The sequence below is a fragment of the Lynx canadensis genome, chromosome A2 (assembly GCF_007474595.2).
Source record: "Lynx canadensis isolate LIC74 chromosome A2, mLynCan4.pri.v2, whole genome shotgun sequence".
In the NCBI taxonomy this organism is placed as follows: domain Eukaryota; kingdom Metazoa; phylum Chordata; class Mammalia; order Carnivora; family Felidae; genus Lynx; species Lynx canadensis.
In genome coordinates, this window is record NC_044304.2 from 27,525,036 (window position 1) to 27,550,310 (window position 25,275).

Sequence of the window (25,275 nt, forward strand, 5' to 3'; positions counted from 1 at the left end):
ACCGCATATCTAATTCAATATATTCTTCAAGGCTAAACTGCCATTTGAAAGTTTTACTTTCCAAATAGCCTCTATTGTACCTCTGCTCAAGTTAAACCTCATTCCTGCCCTTGAGCTATGTTCTTGTGTTTATTACAAACCGTGTGGAGGAACGTGAAAATGAAAAGCCTAAATGCGGAGAAGCTGACAAAGAATCAAACTTTGTCCCTGATCACGCCCACCCCTTCTTGATTATGGAGTTCAGGCTCTGAGCTTCCAAAGGGCCTCTGGAGAATGGGAGATTAAGTGTCTCTGTGGCTTTGCTGCAAAAGGAGGGGGGAAATGATATGCTATTAAGGCAGAGGCAGGGAAAAAGGTGGTCCAAGGTGAATGAACACAGAGAAGCTTCATGTCAGCCCCAGAGCACATCGTCCCCAAAGAAGGACATGTTATTGCCAGAATATTCTCCAGTCAACAATGAAGGCAGTCACAGATTGCTCAGCAACTGGGGTGAGCGTATACTTAAGTTACAAAGACTGTGTGAGCATAGGGAGACAAGGAGAATCAACAAATAAGGAAAAATAAATTGCAGACTACCCATGAAACAGTGGTAGGAGAAAACAAAGGAGGATGTGCCCAGGCTGAAATGTGCTGAAGGACACAGGCTGGCTGACTTCAAAGTGAGACCAGAAAAGTGCCACAATGTAAGGGAATAGCCCATCTTAGAAGGAGGCTTCACTCAAACCTTGCTTCCCATACCTGCAGCTCTCCTTTCCACCTTTCTTTCTTTCCCCTTTCCTTTCTTTCTTCTTATTCTCCTTCCTTCCTTTCTTCCCTGCTCCCTTATCTTCATTTCTTCTATCTATCACTCCATCCAACCACCCATGCAACATCTCCCTTGTATGTGTAATAACCAGGTATTACACAACCTTGTATGTGTAATAACCAGACCAGTGTTGTGCAATGCAAACCCAATGTAAACCCTGGACCCACCACTTACTAGCTGCAGCCCCTGCCTCAAAAGGGCCTATATCTCCGTGTCCTCAGCTGCAGCAGAGAGTGCAACAGTCTCTACCTCACTTAGTTATTAAGAGGGATCAAAGCTAAGCCTGTGCTCAGCATGCTGCTTAGGACACAATTAGTACTCAACACATGTCGCTACAGCAGTATTACTTTTATTTTTTTTTTTTTATGTATTTTCATTATCATTGTTTTTAACCTTCAGACCAAGTAGAGATCACATTCAGGGACCAGATCCCATGCTAGCAAGGAAGATATTTAAGAAGCTCCTTGAATGGGGCATCGTTCTAGTTCATCTGCTGCTAGAGCTTGTCTCTCTTGCTTTGACTGCAGGTGCTCAAATCTGAGCATGCACCTGGGCCTGGTGAGACACCAGGGCCCCAAATGTGCATTTCTAACAAACTCACAGGTGATACCGGTGTTGCTGGTTCAGGGCCACTGTCTGAGAAGCACTTGATTAGACTGTCCATCCGTTTCTTGACCTCTTTCCTGCCAAATGCGACCAGAGGCACCACAGTCACTCACTGCTTTGTCTGCCCTATTGCATTATGGAACACCAATAAGTAAATGTTCCCCTGGCTTCCTGCACTCTGGTCATCCCTTATCCTTAGGGATATGTCTGTTGTTATGCACTAATGAAATACGACTGGCTATGAACTTATTCTTTTAGGGGAGCCTCCTGGGTCCAGGTCCATCCATAACTGCTTTTCTTTACCTTCCTTGCCTAGATTTAGTGTTCAGGGCTACTCCATAAGTTCTGTTATCACCCAGTCCTGGAAATGCCATGCTTGATCATCGGTAACCACTTGGAATGTACTGTGACACTGATGACAACAAACAGCTCACTATGTAGGTGATTCTTCCCAAGGGCACAGACCTCACTCTACCCAGCCTGATATCTTGACATAAATTCTTAAGTGACAGACTGATCTCAAGATCCTGACAACCCACTCAACTCCTCAGAAGAGGGAAATCATGATAAAGCCAGCTCAAAACCTCACTGTTGTGAAGAAATGCCATTGCCATGGCCTTCTGGTAGAATGGCACTCTGATAAAAAAGCAAACAAAACCCTGTGGACAACACAGACACATCAGGATATTTTTACATAACCTGTCCTTGGTGAGTTCATATTGAGCCTTGGTGATCACAACTTACTTCTTGAAGTGCCAGAAAAACTTCTAATTGATAAAGCACTCCAAAGTTGTGCCAGGATTTATTTTTCACTAGAGTTTAAATTTTGCTAGAGTTTCAAGCAGTTTAGCTACTTGAGTTAGAGGAATACTTCAGAAAATCCATAACCTGGTCTACACCAAAAGAGTTACCATGGTTAAGTAAAATTTCACAATGCTTATTAGCATATTAAGGTATCTGAGAAGAACCACATTATACACACTTGATTAAATATGTTCAATTGCAACCAAGAAACTTATTTAATAATGGATATCTCAGGTCCTTATTTATAGAATATCTATTTACATTTTCTAATAGATATTCATGCAAAAATATTTATAACCAGGTGCCATTCTAGGAACCAGGAATATAGTAATTAACAAGTCCCCACCCCCATGAAGCTACATTCCAATGGGTGATGCAGACAATAAACAAGTAAATAAATATACAATTTAATTTCAGGTGAAGATAAGTGTTATGGAAAAAATATAGTGGGCAGAGCTTAAAATTCAGAATTGGGACACTTAAAAATTTGAAGTTTGGGAAAAAAAGAAAATGGACTAAAGTTAAGGATACACTGAGGAAAGAGACAAATCAGGAGAGGGTAAATGTTAGAACTGAGTGAGGAAGGGATTTTAAGAAGGAGGGTATAATCATCAGTGTCAGTTAGCTAAAAACATATTCAACATCATTAGTCATTAGTGAAAGCAAAGCCACACTGAGATATTGCTTCACACTCAACAGAATGGCAATTAAAAAAATAAAATAAAAAGCAAGACAATAACAACTGTTGGCAAGAATATAGAGAATTAAAACCTTCATACACTTTTGGCGGGAACATAAAATGGCATCACTGCTTTGGAAAAAGAGTTCCACACTTTCTCAAAAAGTTAAACAGGGTTTTCATAGAACCCAAAATTCCATTCCTATGTATATACCCAAGAGATACGAAAACATATGGACACACAAAAACTTGCACATGAATATTTATAGAAGTATTAACCATAATAGTCAAATAGGGGAAACAACCCAAATGCCCATCAAGTAGTGAATGCATGAACAAATGTGGTATAGCCAGGTAATAGAACATGATTCAGCCATAAAAAGGAATGAAGAACTGCTAAGTCAAAGAATTATGCTAAATGAATTACAGTCCATGAGAGAAGTCACACATAAAAAGCCAGATATTGTCTGATTCCACGTATGAAATGTCCAGAATAGGCAAATCTATTGGGACAGAAAGTAAATTACCAATTTCCAGGAAAAAAAAACAACAAGGAGTAAGTGCTAATGGGCATGAGGTGTCTTTTGGGGAAGATGAATATATTTTGGAATTAGATAGTCATGATGGTTGCACAACTTTGTGAATATTCTAGAAAAAACATGGAACTGTACACTTTAAAAGAGTACATTTTATGGTATGTGGATTATACCTCAATAAATAAAGCTGTTATTTATTTTTTTAAGTTTATTTACTTATTTCTTTTCCTTCCTTCCTTCCTTCCTTCCTTCCTTCCTTCCTTCCTTCCTTCCTTCCTTCCTTCTCTTGAGAACATGAGCAGGAGAGGGGGACAGAGAGAGGGAGAGAGAGAATCCCAAGCAGGGTCTGCACTGTCAGCACAGAGCCTGACGTGGAGCCTGAACCCATGAAATGCAAGATCATGACCTGAGCCAAAATCAAGAGTTGGACACTCAACCTACTGAGCCACTCAGGAGCCCCAAAGCTGTTATTTAAAAAAACAAAACAAAACTGAAGTGGATTTAGGAGAGAGGGAAAGGTGAAGAAAGGGAGAGACATAAGCACAGAAAACTTTCCAAGGAAAAGGAGTCTTGCAAAGAAATCAATAGCAGTATCTGCAGAGGAGGAAGAAAATCACTCTTTGGGAAATACTGGTTTAAGTTTCCTAAGCTTACTAATTTCTACAATTATTATTATTATTATTATTATTATTATTATTATCATTATTATCTTTAGTAGTAGAAATTGTCATTAGCATTTATTGAAAGCTCACTACATGCCAGTCCCTGGGATGATTTATATCCTTTCAGGGAAGTCTTACAATACTCCCAAGAGATGGGGCGCCTGGGTGGCTCATTAGGTTAAATGTCTGAATTCAGCTCAGGTCATGACCTCACAGTTTGTGGGATTGAGCCCTGCAAGGAGCTCTGTGCTGACAGCTTGGAGCCTGTGGTCTCTTTCAGATTCTTTGTCTCCCTCTCACTGCCCCTCCCCTGCTCATGCTTTCTCTCTCCCTCTCTCTCTCTCTCAAAAATAAATAAACATAAAAAATACTCCCAAGAGGTAATTAATAAATACATTTATCATTTCCAGTTGACAAAATAGACCCCAAGAGGTTAAGCAACTTGCCCAAGCTCCTGCAGAGTGACCAAGAGCTGAAATCTGAATCCAAGACTGCCATGACACCATCTCTTAGGAGACCACGCTGCTTCTCCCAAATATTCGTACCAGATATAAGGACAACTCTTTGCTATGGCTCTCAAGCTCCATGATTTCTCAGTAATGTCTTTGATCACATCTGCAAGTCCTTTGGGCATCAAAGAATAGAAGTGGCCTTTCCCTAGAAACTTTAATTCACTTAAAACAGTGTCATCTCCTGAGCTCCATTTTTACCTTACTCTTTCCTAGTTGGGAGCCATCCCCAATATAATATAAACTAAGTTGCTCAATGCCAAATCTTTTCTTCCACTCAGGTATTAAATTTAAGTAATTTGTACCAAGCAGTAGATTCACCCTTTCCTGGCTCACACACTTGATCACATTTTAACTTTAAAGCCCTGTTATCTCTAGCTTTTTCTCCAAGTGTAGGAGCTGAGTTTTAATACCCTGACAACATTTTTATAAGTCCTACTTCTTTTGCACTAAGGCACTTCTCCTTCCATCCTTTTGAACACATCTACTTTACCTCATATTCACCTGAGGATGGTGGGTGTTATCATACTGGTGTCTTTTGCCCTTGTCAGAATACAGTGCAGTTTGGTTTTAAGGGATACAAGCAAGCAGAAAGGGCAGTGAAGGCTAGAGAGCTACCCTGCTCCATAACTAGGGTCCTGCCACCACCAGCTGCTCCCGCATGAACCCCCTCCCTCAGATCAATGAGTGACCTTAGAATGCAAATCTGATTCTAAAGAATAACAAAAACCACTGCAGGTAATGGGCAGAGATACTTTTACCCTTCTAGTAAGTCCACATCCTAATCCCTGAACTCGTGCATAAGTTGTTATATGGCAAATGTGAAATTGGCTACAGAAAGATTAAGGTTGCTAACCAGTTGCCCTTAAAATAGGAAAAGTATGGGTGATCTTGGATTTTCCACCTGGGCTCAGGGTGACCACAAGGGTTACCTTAAAAGTGGAAGAGGGTGACCATCATCAAAATTTAAAACAATGTGCTCCAAAGAATACCATCAAGAAACTGAAAGGTCAACTCAGAGAATGGGAGAAAATTTTTGTAGATCATATATCTGATCGGGCACTATATCCAGGACACATAAAGAACTATGAAAACTTAATGAAAGACAAAATTATAACTAAAAAACAGGCAAAGTAGGAACATTTCTCCAAAGAAGATGCATAAATGGCAGCAAGCACCTGAACAGAGCCAGCAGGCCACCCTGTTAGAAGGACTTTCCTGAGAGCCAGCCTCTTTCTCTGTCTTCCCAGGAGAGGCAGATGACAATACTTCAAATCAGCACAAGTAAGATTCCCCAGCATGAAGCATGCTACTAATTAGGGGGCCATATAATTTATTGTCTAAAGTGGGGCTTTTAAGAGTGAAAGAAGGCACTATTCACACTGCACTGGCCTGTTTAGGACAATAGGCCTAACTCTGAGCTGTTCCAAATAAGCCCAGACATACATTCACCCAAATACTAGTCGTTCAGTTGGGAAGGGCAATGGAGTAGCTAGATGGATATGACATCCCCTCAACCTGCGTTATAATTTCAGCTCTGCCACTATGATAAATTGGGTGACCCTGGGCCATTTATGTGTTCCTCAGAAAGCCCCCCAGTTTCCTCATGTAGAAAAAGAGAGACGGTAGGAGTTTCTACTTCTTAGGACTTTGGATGTGCTAATACATGTACAGCTCTGTGTGCCATTATTAGCATCAACTGTTCTCATGGGAATGGTAGCTCATGTTATAACTGATAGTAACTTAAAAATGGATGGAGGAGGGGCACCTGGGTGGCTCAGTTGGTTAAGCTTATGACTCCAGCTCAGGTCATGACCCTGTGGTTGGTGAGTTCAAGTCCCACGTCAGGCTCTGTGCTGACAGCTCAGAGCCTAGAGCCTGCTTTGGATTCTATGTCTCTGACTCTCTCTGCCCCTCCCCCTCTCTGCCTCTCAAAAATAAATAAACATTAAATTAAAAAAAAAATGGATAGATGAATGGTGTGATAGTGCAATTGATGTCTAAGTAAAGCTAATAATAATTAAGTGATGTGTCAGTGTTACCTTTATAGAAGAGAAGTGGATTAAATTTAAGGGGTTCTCCAAAAAAGTGATGACATAACCAACATTTCTAGAGACACCAGGTGTCCCTCATTCATAACATTCAACTAACAGCCTCAGAATAATGGATGATGCATTTAGTCCCCCTCTTTGTTATCCAGATTATATAGTTAAGCTACTTGAATAGGAGGGGGTGGAGAAGCCCAGAACTTCTTTTTGAAACAAAAAAAAGGGGGAGGAGTTCCTAATTGGTGGAAACAGGATGTTTTGCCTTTTGGAAGTCTGAGAGGAGTAGGAGGTGGACATCGAAAATCTATAGTAATTTGAGAATTTGAATCTGTGGAGGAAGCGAAAGCAATGAAAGACTGGAGGCAAAATAATGGGAAGGGGACTGTGTTAACTCCTCATGCCCAGATGTTTCTCTCCACATGGCAGTCACTCTACTGCCATTCTTAGTAAAGGAAAATGGAAGAAGCCACTTGAAATGTAATTGTCTCTTGCTGTTCCTGTTTGGGCCTATTATGCAAACAGTAGGAAGATTTCTCATTTTGTTCTGTTTATTGCAGTAGGATTATAAACAGAAAGAGGAGGAGAGGTTCTTCCAGCACCTGCTTTCTTAATTGATAGTGATTTCCTTGCCCCCAAAAGCGAGTGGTTTTTAAACAACGTAGGTACTTTCTGCTGTGCAACATCACTGTTTTATAAACACCTCATGAAGACAGGAAAGGTGGTGGAACCAAGCAATAGCTCCCATTTCCTGCTTGGGGTGAACACTGCACGTCGGTCACCTTATATATTTCTTCCATTTGCAATCAAGGCTTTTATTTACAAAGACAAATGATAGAAAAGGCAAGTTTTCTTCCTGTGGGCCCTGTTTTTGTGAGTGATGGGTTACGAAGTTATTCTCCTTTTTATCTGTTCATTTTGTTCTGAATTTTAGCAGAAGGGCTCCTTAAAACAAAGAACACAAGAGAAATCTCATATGATCCAGTGCTTGGCTTTAGAGATAAGCTACTCGTGCTTGTGGTGCAGAAGATGGGGGAAAAGTGATTGGCAAAACAGATGCATTGACACCTGCTCATGTTTGTTCAGTTCTCTGACCTGTACTTGTGAAAGAGAAATTGAAGAAGAACCTGACCATTATTTCCATGTTCTGAGCTTAAAGCCAAAAGGGAAAGACACATGCCCAGGCTCTCAGAGTGCAGTGACACTCTATAAAGCATGAGATTCCAGCATCTTGCTTTTATTTGACTTGAAAAGACCTTAATTTTTAGAAAATTTTAAATTTAAAGCTGTCTGGTCACTAAAAGCTCCTTTAAACTCTCATTGTGGTTTGGAGCCATACATCATCAAAGCCATGATGCTTAGATGATGTACTGCACCCATATATCATGGAGCACTGTCCCTCTCATGATATATTATTATAACTCACAATTGGAGCACCGCCATTGATATATGGCTTAAAAACACAATTGTTAAGCCAAAAAACTCTGCAGGGTCTCCACATATTCTGGAAGTATTTTGTTTTGTTTTTGTTTTTTTAACTGAATTGGCTTTTTTAAAAAAATTTTTTCTTAAAGTTTCTCAACTTAACTGGATCAGTCTGGACACCTGAAAAACACTGGGTTTCTTCTGTTTCCTAAAAGGCATACCAGTTGCTTCAGCATTGCTGAAAGTCTAAAGGAAGGAAGTCATTGACAGGAGGGTCAAAAACCATCACGGTGCCTGTGCCTTCTGACAGACTACCAATTTTATTCTTGAGTTGGCTGGGCCCTCAAGGTGTCCTCAAGGCCCTGTGAGCAGGAGGACTTCCAGTGACATTTATTTTGGAACTACAAACCAATACTTACCAAAGCAAGTATGGCAGAATCCATCCATAAAGAAAAAAACAGGCTTTGGGGTTGTTGATGGTTCAGAATAGCATACATTTAGCAAGGCTTGCTTCAGAACCAACCACACCTTCTGGTTTAGAGTAGAAGCAGGTTGTCAAAAACATTTTCAGGGGGTGCCTGGGTGGCTCAGTCATGATCTCAGCTGGATCTTGGCTCAGGTCAAGATCTCATGGTTGTGAGTTCAAGTCCCACATCTGGCTCTCTGCTGTTAGCACAGAGCGTGTTTCAGATCTTCCGTCCCTCTGTCTCTCTGCCCTTCCTGGCTCATATTCTGTCTGTCTGTCTGTCTCTTTCTCGAAAATGAACAAACACTTAAGATAAATAAAGAAAACTGTTCAGGAAGAAGAAAATAGGATGTATAAACACTACCCTTTAAAAAGTTGGCAAACTCAAGCAATATTGATAAAACCATGATAAACCATGCAAATATGATAATTTTAATGTCAATAGGGTCTGCTCATGCAACAAGACAAATGAAACTCCAGGTAGACTTATTTGAGGACAAAAAAAAAGTCTTCCCATTAAACCACACATGCAAGAGTTCTGTTTGCTGCTGAGCAGAGAGAGTACATTACTGACAATTCCAGTAAAATGATTTTCAAGAGATACAAAGAATGTTTAAGGACTTACCACCCTTGTATTTTATCAGCAGTTGTTGTAGTTGTTGTGTTTACAGTATGTATCCTTGGTAGGAAAAATTACATAGTGATCCTTCCTACGTATGACATTTCTCTCCTGTTCCTTGTCTCCCATTTCCTCCCAATTTTTAAGAGCCAGTTTAAATGCCCACCATCACCTCCTTCAGACTCACCAGGGGTCTCTGATTCATTGTAGGCATCTCAATGACTGCTTTGTACTGTTAAGAACCATTAATTCCAGGTGCCTCTCTTCTATTAGTCTGGAACTCTGGAATATTCCTGACTGTTCTTTTCTCCTGATTATTTCCTTCCCCCAATCCCACATTCCATATTATGTAAATGCTTGGTAGATGGATGGGTGAATGGATGGATAGATGGATGTGTGGGTAGGTGATTACAAACTGTTCTTAATTTGTTAGGTTGTTTTAGAAAAAAAGAAAAAAAGAAACCTCATACACACAGATTCTTTTGGCCACTCTTGTCTTTTCCCTCTGCTTCCACATACAAGGATATGGCCTGTGCAGAGCCATTATGATTACATCGCACATTACTTTCTTTCCAATTGAATTTTTTTTTTTTTTTTACAAAAGTGTAAGTTTGAAGGTCTTGTCTTTCCAGCTTCATATAAGTGCTTTTTAAAAACTCCTCAAATATGCTTGAGTGTCTGGAGCAAATAGCTCATCCTGAAAACAATCAGCCTTGCACGGACTGCCAAGGGGATGTATTCTTTGCTCAGCATTAACTTTAATAAGAGTTACTATGGTTCTCTCTCAGGAGAAAAGAAGAAACCCACCCTTTCTTTGGATAGCTTGTGACCTTGACAAATTAATTCTAGGATGTTCTCTTTGCTACAAAGAGTATCTAGAATATGTTTTTTTTTTTTATACACCATATCAGAACATTAATCCACAGAGTTATTCCCTCTGGGTATTTTTCTGTTGGGTATACAATAAAGGATTTGGATGCAAATGGAACAATTATGGTATTTTTCCTTGTCTTACTCATTCTGTGACAAATGCACATTGCTTTACGTTTGCCATACACATAATTACAGTTCTTTAATTTATGTTTCAATAAAATGTATAATAATAAACGTTTACTGCTCCATGAATAAACATTCAAATGAAGCCTCTAATGGAGGTTACATGTTTCGAAGCAGCTCTGTGGCTTTCTAGAAATCTTGCCCTCTACTTAATGAGCATCATTTCCATAATCTGTGCATTATTGCTTAAGCTTCCCTTTAGGAATATTTTACAAAGCAAAAAAAAAAAAAAAGTGAAATATTATCAGTCCAAAGGGGAAAAAATGTTAAGGGGATTAGCAACTTGTCCTGTTAAAGGGACAGGACAAGCTTTCATGTCCCTCCAGAGATAGTGACACAGTAATTATGGAAATGGTGCTTCCTAATTATCTCACTAGCTGAGTGCATCACTACTATAGTTTTCACCTTTAATATCTGGTTTAAATAAAAGTGATGAGAAACCCAGAAAGGTCAGCCATGAAGGGCAAGCTTGTGTTATTTCCATTTCTAGTGCTAACAGAGAGACTAGGAAGTAGACCTATAAATTCACAGGAGGTCAGGAGACCACAACATGTAAACTTCTGGGTGTGAAACAGACACACAGTCTGAGTATCAAATAGTCACCCAGAAGTAACTGAATCTAGACAAGATCCTAAGTTGGGTTTCAAGTTGATGGTGTCATGCATTATTTTCAATATGAGTTATTTTTTAGGAAAATTACTTAATATAATTTTATGTCATTATCATTTCAAAGGTTAATCTATTTCAAATAATTTTTGCAAATTGTGTTCCAAAAAGCAGGTGCTTTTTAAAAATAAATGAAGCATAATGATACTTTTCTTTTCCCTTTGTCCACCAGTGACAACTAGGTTGTTTAACTAGAAGAGAGAGAGAAAAAAAAAAACAAAAAACAAGGTGCCAGATAAAATCAAGGAACAAAGATGTGCTGCGGTATGGTAAGATCCAGACACTTAGCCTCTGCAGGAGGGTGATGAACCACATCAGTTCACGACCTGTCAGTCTGCTTTGTTGGTGGGCTGGCACACTATTTAAACGTTGTCAGGAAGGAATCATTTTACATAGTTAAAAGTCATGTTTCTTTAGTATGAAAAAATATCTCTGTGCCTGCATGCAACATTTTGAGACTTTGCTGTTCACTTAACGTAGGAACAGCAGCAAGCAGGGAAGGGTTCCTAAGTGAAGCCCTCCTTCTCCCACCATTTTGTGATTTTCTATGAATAATGAGTTCCTTGCTTTAAATGTTACTGCAAAATCTTTCAAAAGAACATTCTCTTCCCTTAACATGAGTTGAATACAAGATTTTCACCATTTCAATATGGCTATTTTCACATGCGACTTCAACAAAATAAAACATTCAGCATAAATAGATTTAGTGTGATCCAAATTTTATCATATTTCTCCCTTGGATTTTTTTTTTCACATTCCACTCTTCTCTTGGTACATATGCTTTCTTGTTTTCTAATGTTCCTGAATTAACAAATTAGGCAGAGCCATCGTTTGGAGGGTTACATTTTCCTTCTAATTCAAGTGAGCAGGTATTGATTTTGGAGTCATGCTTTTAGAAATGAATCTTCTTTTAGGATGGGCCAATTCTCAACCTACGGAGCTGCTAAGTGGAGCTGCTACTTCCTACAAAAGTTCTACTCAGATACTCTGTAGAGATCATGAACTTCATAAATGAGATTCTTTTCAAAGTAATCATTGTGAAATATACCAGAAAAAAGCACCCTCACCCACCTCCCTGCAACCCACGAGTACTGATTTGATAGCTCAAGACAGGATAAATGACTCCGATTAGGCCAATGATCCCCAGTTTTATCGGGACCTCCTAAATTATATCTCAGTTTGGGTCTAAAATGATGATACTAGGAGCATCCGGAGGGCTGCATATCATCTCAGCCTGGCTCCCACACAAGGAGCCAGGGAGATTTGTGGGACCCTGTCTGGTGGCTTTGAGGCACAAACTATGAATACTGCTAAGGCAATAATAATAAAAAAAGGAAACAGGCAGTGGGGAAAGCCCTGGGACTATCCCTCGTTTTTCTCATAATATACTTTATTGTTCAATGAGACAGAGTGATTCCACAGGCAGTGCCCAGAAATTAGATAATATGAGAAATCAATAATGTTTCCTTTCCTGGGTGATTTCAGCAACTGAGGCCCTGGGATTTACGATGACTCAACTTTTTTAGTCCAGAATGGGACACTTGCTCGCTTCAGTCTCCATGGTTCAACACGGACTGGCCATTAATGGAAGACACATTGCAGCATGTCATTTGGTCCCAACCCTCCCGCAGGGAGGGAACTGCAGTGGGGTGTTAGCAGTGGCTCCCATTTGCCAGAAATCTGACTGCAGACCTGAGATTTACGGTGGTGGAGCCCTTTGAGGAACACTTAGCATAAATGCTCCCTCATGGCATGGGTCAGAATTGGTTATACAGGCAGTGAAGTGAGGTGAACAGTTGATGATGATTGTCCTGTGCCTTCTAATCTTCAAAATTAACTTCTGGTCAAAAAGGGCCATCCAATGGCTGACTATCTTGTAGCACATAAAGAAACAAATGTCAGGCTGGCGTTGGCTTAGGACACTGTGGGTCCCTGGCTGCCGCCACCGTTGGCTTCATTCATTAATGTGATGAGCCAACAATTCATCTTTTAAAATGAATTATGCAAGCAGGCCACACCAGGCTCATGTATGTGAAAGTTGGGAATCACGTTTTGCTCCTGAGAAATGTCACATGTCCATCAGCAGATAGTCCAAGGAAGAGGGCGTCACAGATAATGGTGAATGTGTACGTCTTAGAGCCAGTCCAGGTTGTAAAGTGCTTTCCATGAACATGCAATCACCACGTCTAGACTCCAGGGCAGGCATAGATTTCACATTAAGCCTAGTAACAGAAGGTTCAGGTCCCTAGCACTACGTGGTAGGTTAATGAAGCACACATTCTACAGCTGGACCCCCTGGGCTCAGTTCCTAGTCCTGCCACTAACCAGCTGTGGAGCCTAGCCTAAACCAGTTACTCACCTCAGAGCTTCAGATTCCTCCTCCGTAAAACGAACACCCTCACAGGGTTGTTGTGAGGATTGAGTGGGTTAGTATTGCAGAGTACTAATATTTGGAACTTAGTAAGCACCATGTAAGTGCTCACCAGCTATCACTGCTGCCACTGCCATCACCACCTCTACAACTGCCACTTGGCCTCAAAAATTCTTATCTTTTTAAATTAAATTTTTAATGAATATTCATTACATGAGTCATCTTAGAACTCTCTTTTAAGGACTTTAAGCCATTAAAAACAATTCTGTTGAAGCAAATTCTATAAAACAGACAGAAGTGGAACCATTCTCCGGACACCATTGTGTGACCCCACACACATATCCTGGGCTCATAAAGCCTGGAGCTTCCCTAGAGCACAGTGTGAAAACCATTACTTTCAACCCACTGGGAAGTGAGACCAAAAGCAGAGAAGTGGGTGCCTCTCCCCTCAGGTTACAAATACTCAGGCAGCAGAGCTTAGTGGTTAGGAGTGCCAAGCTCTAAAGTCACATCCCCATTCCACCCCTCACTTCCCCTTCCCCAGGGATCTTGGGAAAGTTGTTTTACATGTAAGCCTTGGTGTCCATATTTATAAATGCAGATAAGGAAGTACCTTCTTCAAAGGGCTGAGAGGATTAAATGAGATAATACATGGAAAGCCTTCCCCACATCTCCTGTCACCATAAGGAAATGCACAAAAAATGTGAGCTGCTCTTCTGGTTATTACTACTTGGGTGTCTGCTCAAGTGTTATCTCCTGTGATAGATGGAATTTGTGTGTGCCCCTAAAATTCATATGCTGAAATCCTAACCCTATTTCCTAATGTGATGGTATGAGGAAGTGAGGTCTTTGGGAGGTAAATAGGTCACAAGGGTGGAGCCCTCATGAATAAGATTCCTGCCCTTATGAAAATACAGGAGCCAGTTTGCTTACTGTGGCCACCTGCAACCAGGAAGTAGGCTCTCACCTGACACCAGCTCTGAGGGCACCTTTATCTTGGACTTCTCAGCCTCCAGAACAGTAAGAAACAAATGTTGCTGTTTAAGCCATCCAGTCTATGGTGTCCTATTATAGCAGCCCAAACTATGACACCTCCCTAGTGAGGACTTAGTTCTTTTATATAAAAGAAGCCCCATTATTACACAGTCTCTCCTCTTTCCCTACATGAAATGACAATCTATATTTGTTTACATTTTCTTTTTTTTTAAGTTTATTTATTTTGAGAGAGAGAGAGAGAGAGAGTGAGCGAGCAGCGGAGGGAAAGAGAGAGAGAGGGTGAGAATCCCAAGCAGGCTCAGGCTATCAGTGCAGAGCCCCAGGTGGGGCTTGATCTCATGAACTGTGAGATCATGACCTGAGCTGAGATCAAGTCAGGTGCCTAATCAACTGACCCACCCAGGCACCCCTACCTGTTCATTTTTTGACATATCCACAGCTGGGATCACATTTCGTGAAATCATACCTAGCACACAGTCAATAGACATATGGAGAATGGATGGGTTAAGAGAAATAGGAGGAAGAGGAGAGAGGAAGCATCCCAACTCAATGTTCAAGAGATCACAGGAACTCTACTGGACCTGAATCTAGGAGGTAGAAATCTGTAAAGCAAAAGCAAAAGCAAAACTGATGGTATATACTTATGTGCATATAATTGTATAAGGTGATTGTTCTGAAACTGTCAACTACACTCTTAACAGTAGGGTAGTTGCTCTGCTATGAAATCTCAAAAAAGGTAGGGGGAATGGGTGAATCAAATCAACTTGGGGTGAGCCACAATGAAAGTCCTGCCAAAGATATAAGGATGTCACTGGGACACGAATATCCTCACTGGCCTCGTACCTATTTTTCTCCTAAAAATGGCTCTACATTGTGATTGTGCAGTCTCTCTCTCTCAGAGCTGGCTTTATTTTGTCCATGCAAAAGTCCGCCATATATTCTCTTATATCCTAAAATATTTTGCAGCCTCCTGCCATGGGTATTGTGCAGTTACACAACTACAGCTGGGATTCCTCATCGGTTTTAGGTCTACTTTGAGGACCTGTGTAATATTTGGACTCAAAATGGGATCACCCATTGGAGAGAGCCTATGAGGCTCAGGACTATACTCCATGCACCATGCTGTCATGACCTCTGTAAGGGCTACCAGCAACCCAGGAGAGGAAGGTACACACCACTACGGGATGCAGTGAGGGTAAGTGCCCCTGGGCTCCCTGATATCCCCAAATGAGATATGGTGTGGCTGGTTAAGGGGAGAAGGACTATGGTGAAGTAAGGTGGCTGAACTGGAAATGGTTGGGAATTGGGCGCATGTAGGGGGGGAAGCATGAGACACCATGTTACTTTTGAGAACACTGACTCTCAACTTCCAAGAGTTTTCCCTCAACTGTATCTCTAGAACAGTCAGTTAAAGCCCATCAGGCCTTGGGATCTGAATTCTTCTCATGATCTCTGTCTTCTTTCCTAAAGTGGTCTCAGTTAGAAGGGGTGGATCCTGGCAAACCATTCATACCGCTGTCATTGGGGAGGCTATAGTATCTTGACAGAGGGACTCCAGCTGCTCTAACTATTTCAAGCCACACTCCAGGCTGTGTTCCCCTCCACTTCTCTGAACACCTTATTCTGGTTGCATCCATATTTAGCCTCTCATCCTAAATCCTACAGGCAGCCCCTTCAGCTCACAGGCCAACATCAGCCTCACCCTCCATCTTTTCAGAGATCTTTGGAAACCATATCCCATGCCTCTTCCATGAACCACCCTCTGGCCAACATTCCAGTGCTCCAACTTGATGCCCTAAACCCAGCCTGAGCCCAGATCTCATCTTCACCTCCTAACAGGCCTAGGGATGACTTTCATGAGATTGATGGCTAATTATTTAACCAAGAATGGGATGGCCAAAGGAAATCATATTTACAAGACAGAAAAAGCTTTTTCTTGAATAAAACAGAACAGCAATTCTCCTTTCTCCAAGAGAACTCACTTGGCCATTCCTCCCAAACGGTGTTTTCTAGGACCAGCTGCCTCATTCTTCTTCTCATCTGTAGCAACTCCATTCTCAGCTAGGACTCCCCCTAGGTGGCTCTGCCTCAGAGACTGCATACTTAAACTGGTTGCAACCAGAATGCTGAGCCCACTATTTGGAGCAGGGACCTGCCCTCCTATTATACTAGTAACAAGAAAAATAAGGCATCACAATAAATCCATGGGTGGATCTCTGAGAGCACAGATTTGCTCAGATTTCACTCCTTGCTTCAGAAACTCTTGCAAAAGGCAGGCAACAAAGCAGAAAATGGCAACTGCAGGGAGACTGGGGCTCAGGGCTTAGAAGAGAATGCTGGCGAGCACCAAGCATTTTCAGGTTGACAGAAGTCAAAGAATTTTTTTAGGACTGGGATCAAAGGCAGATTAGGCAGCTGGATAGGAAGCAGACAAAGAAATATTCTCAACTTCAAATAAATCAGCATGGAAATTGGAGGATTTATATACTGGTGATGGAAAAGGGAGAAGAACACTAACACCTGTTCTATTTGAAATGCACCGCCCACCCTTCTCCCAGCCTTTCTCTGCATGGAAGACAAAGAGAGGGACCCTTAGGGACCTTCCCTTCAATGAGAACCATTGAATGCAAGTGGAAATCAGAACAACTCCATTTTCCTTGGCTAATTACAGAAGCCACTTTCCTGCCACCTGGGTACAGGCATCAGTGCTGTCCTAGAACACCTGTCATACTTAACAGTGGTTTTTCAGAATGTTGCCACTCTCTCAAGTATGAAGACCAGCCAAGGAGAGGGGGAAAGCTCCACCACAGGAATCCCTCTATACCCAAATATCCTTCTTTTGCTGCGTGGATGTCCTGGCTCAACAGAACTTACACATCCCGGAAAGCCACAAGCAGCATCATGAAGAAGATGGTGGGACAAATGTGGCTCTGGAGCTTGACTGAATGTATTTGAATCCCCATCTCACCACTTACTCTCTGTGTGACCCAGGGCAAGCTATCTGACTTCTCCATGCCCCAGTTCCCTGGTCTGCAAGATAGACATAACATTTTATAAATCTCATATCATTTTCCCCTTTGAGAATTAGGAATAAATTACAGAAAATAAATACTCAGCAAAGGCTTAGTGTACAGTAGGTACTCTTTAAATGTTAGTTATTGTTATCATTTTTATTTCATTGCCAACTTAAAAAAATATTTTTCACACTGAGATAATTATAGATCCAAAGGAAGTTGCAAAAATAGAAAGATCCTGTGCAGTGTACCCTTCACCTAGTTTCTCCAAGTACTGAACAATGGCATATGGACGGCACCACACAGCTACAGTACAACTTCAAGTCAGGAAATTGACACTGGCACAATGTGTGCATAGTTCAAAGTCATTTTAGCACATGTGTGGACACATAAACACCACTGCACTTAAGATACAGAATAAATCCATGAAGGCAAAGATCTCCTTTGTGCCCTCTTATAGTCACACTCTCCCCTACTGCCTGTAACCCCAGGAACCACTAATCCATTCTCTGTCTCTATAATGTTGTTATTTTGGGAATGCCATATAAATGGAATCATGTATAATTTAGCCTTTTGAGATTTTTTTTTCCACTCAGCTCTTGAGATCCATCCATGCTGTTGCATGTATCAGTCATTCATGCCTTCTTATTGCTGAGTAGTTTTCCACAGTAGGGATGTACCAGTTTGTTGAACCACTCACTTACTGAAGGATCTTACCATGTTGTCCAGTTTTGGGCCACTCCGAACATTCATATATAAGTTTTTGTGTGCACATAAGTTTTCATCTCTCTGGAATAAATGCCCAGAAGTATAATTGCTGGCTAAGTATGTTTGGTTTTTATATTCTCACCAGAGGGATTCAGTTTCTCTACAAGCTCACCAGGTATTCTGTGTTGTCATTTTATCTATTCTAATCTGTGTATAGTGATAAGTCATTGTGGTCTTAATTTGCATCTCCCTGAGGGCTGTGAAGCTGACATCCATCTCCTTACTTTAGATGAAAGAATGAACACCAGGGGTGATACTGTCCCCAGACATGGCTGGACTGGCCAGGGAACACTAAGACCCAGGCCCAAGAGATAGGAATGCCTGTGTGTCATGTAAGGTAACATGAAGAAATGTAACTCCACTAGCTGATGCACGTACAGTGAGTTTGAGGATGGACAGAAAGCAAAGCAGCACTATCCTGAACTCAGAGGCACCAGATACACATAATGACATCTCTAACAAACAACAGAGATATTTTGCATACTTCAATTTTTTTTTTTTTTTTTTTTTTTTGTGATGGAACAGACCTCCATAGGACCAGACAGAGTAGCACCAGAGGCAACTAAGTAACATCTATTAATATGACTTCATGAGCTGGGGCGCCTGGGTGGCTCAGTTGGTTACCCGTCTGACTCTTGATTTCGGCTCAGGTCATGATCTCAGGGTTCATGAGTTGAAGCTCCATGTTAGGTTCTGTGCTGACTGTACAGACTCCTCTTGGGATTCTCTGTTTTTCTCTCTCTCTGCCCCTCCCTGCTCTCTCTCTCTCAAAAATAAAATGTAAACAAGCATTTAAAAAATAAAATAAAAATGTGACTTCATGGGTCTCTAATCAATAGCATCCACCTTGTCAGAGGACCCCTGTCCTAAATTTTGCCCTTAAAAACCCCACTTGTAAGCCATTGAGAATTTGAGACTTTAAACATTACCCCTCCCATTCTCCAGGTGGCACATCAATAAATAACCTATTTTTCTCCACTGAAAAAGCTCCATGCCAGTCTTTCATTGACTTGCTGTGCATCAGGTGGACACGCTCTTGTTTGGTTTTGTTACAGCTGGTGATGTCAAACATCTTTTCATGTGCTTTTTTGCCACATTATGTCCTTGTCGATGAAGTATCTTTTTATGCCTTTTGTACATTTTCTAATAGAATTTTTCATTTTTTCTATTACAGCAGTTTGAGTGTCCTTAAACATTCTAGATGAGACTTTTATCAGTAACTTTGTAAATTTCAGTACTCCTTCCTTGGTCCCTTCAGCTGGAGATCATCTCTTCTTTCCTTAACTTTTTAAAAATATTTTTTAAAGTTTTTAAATTTTTTAATTTATTTTGAGAGAGAGAGGGAGAGCATGGGAAGGTCAGAGAGAAAGACAGAGAGAGAGAGAGAGAGAGAGAAAGAGAGAGAGAATCCCAAGCAGGCCCTACACTATCAGCGCAGATCCTAATGCATGGCTCGAACTCAAGAACCCTGAGATCATGACCTGAGCCAAAACCAAGAGTCAGACACTTAACCAACTGAGCCACCCAGGTGCCCCTCTTTCCCTAACTTCTTTTCCAGAAGTTTCACTTCCGATCTTTGTTTCTATCTACTTTGGCTCTTCCATAGGCAGAATTTCTAGCACGCTTACTCATCTATATGTGTACTCCTCAGTGCCTTGCCAAGAGGTGGGCACTAGCTGGAAGTTCCATTAATGTCCACCAAGTGACTAAATCAAAGATACCTGGATTTTCATTCAGTTCTCCAACACCTTGTTCTGAAGTAGAAACCACGGTTAACATGATTATAGAGATTTGGGTTAGATGTAAATCATTTAATACCATATAAAGGATAACTAATTACAAGAACAAATGCACACATGCAGATGTGTTAGTGATTAATTTCTCCTGGGCTCCTACACTTCCAGCTAACAATGCAACACAGTGCCATTTATTGAAGAGTATCTATTTATGCCAACCTGCGACTCACATTTGGCTAATTAAGCACACATGCATTTCAGAACGTGTGATCTGTGGGCTGTGTTTACATATGAACATCATATTCAAAACACAGGCGATTGCTTAGCACCTCTAACCTATTTCTAGCCTTACATTTAATTAGTGAGAGTTGCTGAGTAGAATGGAACTTGGAATTAAACACACAGTTACCTTCTTTACAAATCACAACAATGCATAATTAGATCATGAGATACCTGAGCTTTGTAGAGTCATTTTTCCAATGGACTTAAAGCTCCAAGGAAGACCACATCACAGGGGGAGTAACACAGGTTACATGGGTAAGGAGACATTAGGGCAGATTCTAGCACTGCTTCCTGGCCCCATTGTGCCTCAGTGTCCTCCCTGGCTGTAAAATAAAGACAAGAATGCAACAGTCCTTCCCCTTCCCTCTCTTCTTCCCCCTGCCATGGAAGTTCTATGGATCACAAGTAAATAATAGAGGCAATACAAAAAAGCAAATAAAAAACCTAACTTTGTTAAAGGAATGGCACAATATGAAATATAAGAATTATCAATGCAATTAGTTAAGAGGATTTTATTATTCTGGTCTTACATGACAAAAGGAAAACAACTGCCATTCAAGGAGCCTTTCTGTGATCCACCCCCACCTCCCTCCTGACCTTGCCCCCACCCCCGCCCCGTGTCTCCCTCTCCTTGTTCATATATGCCAGCCACCCTAACCTTCCTTCCTGGTGATACCAGGCACATTCTGTTCTTGAGGATTCCATACTTGCAAATGGCCCTCCACAGAGAAGCTTTCTCCTGAGCCACATTCCAATAAAAACTGTCACCCACCTCCTTTTTATAGCACCTCTTTATATTTCTTCCATTCCTTACCACTATCTGCAAGTATTGTGTTTGTTTCATTGCTTTCTCTTCCACTTCCTTCACTATCCTCCAGAATGAGGAACAGCAAACTATGGTCCTGCCTTATTTCTACACTATGACCTCAGATGAGTTCTCTGGAGTCCCCTGATTTCCTCCAGGAAAGATCTTGTAGGCACTCAGAGAGATTCTTCCTTTCATTTTACAAAACTTTGGAAAACATTGTGAGTTCTAACACTGAGAGTCATTGTCCTCAAGCTGAGTTTTCAAGAGCCTCCAGGATTCTGCAGCCCATAAATGAGACAACTTCATACGAGTAAATCGTAGCAATCATAGGAACAGTATTGGGTTGAACCAGAGGAAATGGCTGAGATTTGTTGTTTTGACCCACCCACTTTCATATGGTTAACTAACAAGGAGAATGGAAGGAGCCTTTGCTAGGTGCCTGGCTTTGTTTTAAGGGTCCGAAGTCAATGTTAGCTTGTTCTCTTCTTACTGCAATCTTCTAATCTATTATAAGCATCCAAGTATTAGAGATGAGAATACCAAGGATTAAGGAGTTTATGGGATTTGCCCAGAGAATTGGTGGCATCAGGCTACAAACCCAATCCTCTATGATCCTGGAAAGAACTATGTGTGCTCTCTTAGCAACAATTAGTGTGTACTCATCTGGGTTCACAGCAAAGAATGAAGACCAAGTGATAGAGGTTGCTCTTCTGTGATCTATCTTCCAGGACTCCATGGCCACTGCTATTGAGTGGCAAGCCCTAAGTTACACTGACCCCCAAAGTCACCTAAGTTGACAACTTTAATGGCTACAATCACTGCTTCCAAGAGAAAAATAAATTAGAGGTAAAATGGCACATCAAAAAATGTTTGTTAGCACTTTCTGCTGATTGTCTTTTATCCAAACAAGGAACTCTGATGATGACCCAGACATTAGCTTATAATGCCTCAGCCACCTCTAGTCCTCTTGACACCTGAGACCCTCCAACTACCTCTAAACCTTCAGTCAAGAGGAGAGACCATCAGATCCTGTGGCCCACCATCTAAGGGAAATGACTTTCTCTATCCAGAATTACACCTAACTTCCCTCTAGAAATTCAGGGTTTCTGAGTCCTACATAGGCCTTTCCATATTATCAGGCCCTGCTATCAGCCTGCTAGCTCCCTGCCTCCTTCATTCATGGGATCAAAAACCACTATCCCAAGGAAAAGACTCTTCACCGAGCTACTCTCAGTTATATCACCCCTTCTATCTCAGGTCATCCCTCAGCTCTCACCTTCCCCCAGTCAGAACCTTTGTTTCTCAAAGCTAAGAAGTGGGACTGGTCTTCTCCTGCCCCCAGTGTCCCTGACAATATTGATCTACATCTACTTAACAGTGCCCTTCTTTACAATTATGCTATTGGGTATGTCAACCCCTTTCTTTATAGCCTTGTTAATATCACCTGCAGCCTCCATTTATGTCCCTGAAATTCTTTTCTTGGGGGCCATTCTCATGGTCTTCATCTCTGCCTGGCCCAGGATCCTGTTTTTGGTATCCACAGGGCTACAGCAAATGACTGATATCATAGCCTCACCTAGAAGTTCCTAGGTTCCTTGTACATAAAGTAAATTTCAAGGCCTGTCACTTTAGCTAGTACTCTTACAGTGTTTTGATGTGGGTTTTATTATTATTTAAGTATTATGAGACCAATAGATCAGGAAAACAACTGCCAATGAAAAGACAGTTTGTTACCCTCACAGATTCCAGGAATAGGCACACGTCACAGGGGTCCCATGGAGAAGAACTAGGGAAGGTCAGGAGTCAGAGAGGGAGGAGAGAACCAAGAGCAAGAAACTTTATGTAGTTTCTGTAGGAATGACTGGACAAAGCAGAGTAAGGCTGAGGACTGGCTAGTTTGAATAATTTTAGCAGGATCTAGGGCACAGGAGCTACCCCTGGCTGCCTCAGACCTGGCCCTGTGATGATTATGGCAGGTAGATAGTGGCCTGGAGTATAAGAATACTGAAGGCCCAATAGTTCTCTTGGGAAGTTGGGGAGTACAGCCTCTGGATTGGTTGATGTGTATTTGAAAGCCTTATTCAAAGGTGAGTCTTTTATTATATGTAGGAATTGGCTAACTCTGGATATGCTATCAATTCAGGGTCAGTAAAGCTCCAGTGATCAAAACATCAGAAATATAATAAATCTGAGGCACCTGGGTTTCTCTGTCAGTTGAATGCCCAACTCCTGATTTTGACTCAGGTCATGATCCAAGGGTAGTGGGATAAAGCCCTGCATGAGGCTCCGTGCTCAGCATGGAGCCTGCTTAAGATACACTCTATCTCTCTCTCTCTCCATCTTCCCCATACCTTTCACTAGCTCGCTCTCTCTCTCTCTCTCTCTCAAATAAAAAATATATATAATGAATCAGAAAATAAATGACATGATTAGTACGCATGGATATACTTTTTTTTCCATCATCCATACTGCTTAACCACACAAATATGAAACTCTGTAATGGTCCTTTCTGAAATAACCCACTGGGTATCTCCATAAGAATACCCAGATTGCACATTACATTCACCAGGTACACAACTTAGGTTGTCACCTCGTTACCAAAGTCAGCATTCCAAACACACCAGATTAGAGACCTTCAAATTATGCTGATATCTCCCTACTCCAAGTCAGCCATCAGGCTCCCTGGAATCTCTTCCTTTTCATGACCATTCCTTCAATCACATCCAGTGTGACAGGCCACCTGCAAGTGTTCATTTCCTCTGACCAGATGTGGAGGCATGGTCTTTTGATGGTCTTTGTTTCAGTGGACTTTATAGAGTCTTAATGCCATATTCATACTTACCCCTAGATGTAATCACTTCAGGCTGCTCTCCCCTTATTCTCTCTCCCTTCTGAAGTTAGCCAGTAAGATAAAAATCATGAATGGCTAAACTGCCCTGGAAGGATCCCTTAAATTGACATTGAACTCCATTAATGTAATATCCCTCAACAAGTCTAAAAAGTCCCATTTCCCTTGTTGGAGCCAAGTACTGGTTCTGCAGTCAAGCACCTGATGAAGTCCTAGTTTGGGTTTTGGCAGCAAGAGGTGAACAACAAACATCCTTAAACACTAGGATCACATCCTGCAGAGCAGATGCTCACCCTGTGAGACGCATGTGGACTGCAGCCAATGAAGGAGATGGCAGCCACTCTACGCACACATCTGGGAATCGAGTGGTCCATGACTTCTATCTAAGGGGTTTAATTTCTCCCTATGTTTTTATGTCCCTTGCCATGCCTGCTTCTGTCTTTGTCTCTCTCTGTCTTTCTGTGGCCCCTTCTTGGTGTCTGTCACGTGTTTGTCTCTATGTGCGCACCTCTGTGTGTATCTCAGTCTATATTTCTCTCTCTTGGTGTCACTGGGCTTCTGTGTGTGTCTGGGTTTGTGTCTCTGGATGTTTATCCCCACCACCCCACCCCATTTCTTTATGTCTTCCCATGTGTCTGTCCCTATTCTATGTGTCTCTGTCCCTCTCTCTGAGTATCTCTGTGACTGTCTCTTTCTCAGTCTTGGGTGTCTCTTTTCGTGAGGGTGTGTGTATGTTTGTGTGTTTTGATCTTCTGGCCATGTGTGTGTATTGGGTCTGTGTATGCATGTCTGTGTGTGAATGTCTCCCAGTACACACACTTCTCAGGATATAGGACTCTGCCAAGCACTTAGAGCTGATTGATTTCAGATATATTAAGTACACACAATCCAATGCCATAGCTGGTCCTCTCATCTCCTCACACACTTGTGCCCACCCCTCCCCTGCCCCATCTAGAGTGACATATCCATCCAGTTCAATCCCATAACCTGCAAGATCTTCTGAAACCTGTCCGCACCAGGCATGCCAGCCTCACCTTTTTCTGCATTGCTGCCTGCACTGCAGACCTTGGCCCAAGCATTTGGGAACCTATTTTTCACAAGGTAGGCCCCCATTGGCCCAAAACCTCATGCTGAAGGAATGTCCACATGTAAAAGAGAATAGTGTAGAGCTTCAGTGGGTAATGTAAGGGTGTAGGGATCAGAGCCAAGCTCAGCCTCCCCCTCAACACCTTGCAGAGGCCAAACAGAGTCTGAAAAGCACCACTGAGGCCCAACACAGTAAAATCTTTACAAACTCTGTAGATCCTCTACCATTTTCTATGTAACAGAAGGCCTTGCATTCTCTGGGTCAAGCTTGTGTGCCACCCTTTGCAAAGCCTTAAGCACCCAGGGTCCTGCCAACAAGCAGCTTCCTGTTCTCAGAGTGTTTGCCTGGTACCCACTGGTGCACCATCTCATGGAGAGGTCCTAGCACCCATGCTGTGAGCCAAGTGTGTGTGTTAAAGGAAGGTTCTGCTCCAGCTTTTAAGGCAAAACTGAATACATGGAGCCTGCCCTCTTGCCATCTTTCATGG

The 25,275-nt window shown here is 41.7% G+C and overlaps 1 protein-coding gene across 4 annotated transcripts in view; it reads right to left on the bottom strand.

Moving 5' to 3' along the window:
• FHIT (fragile histidine triad diadenosine triphosphatase) overlaps positions 1-25,275 on the bottom strand; it is a 1,435,036-nt gene that overhangs the window by 183,680 nt on the left and 1,226,081 nt on the right. The gene's annotated exons all lie outside the window — the stretch shown is intronic.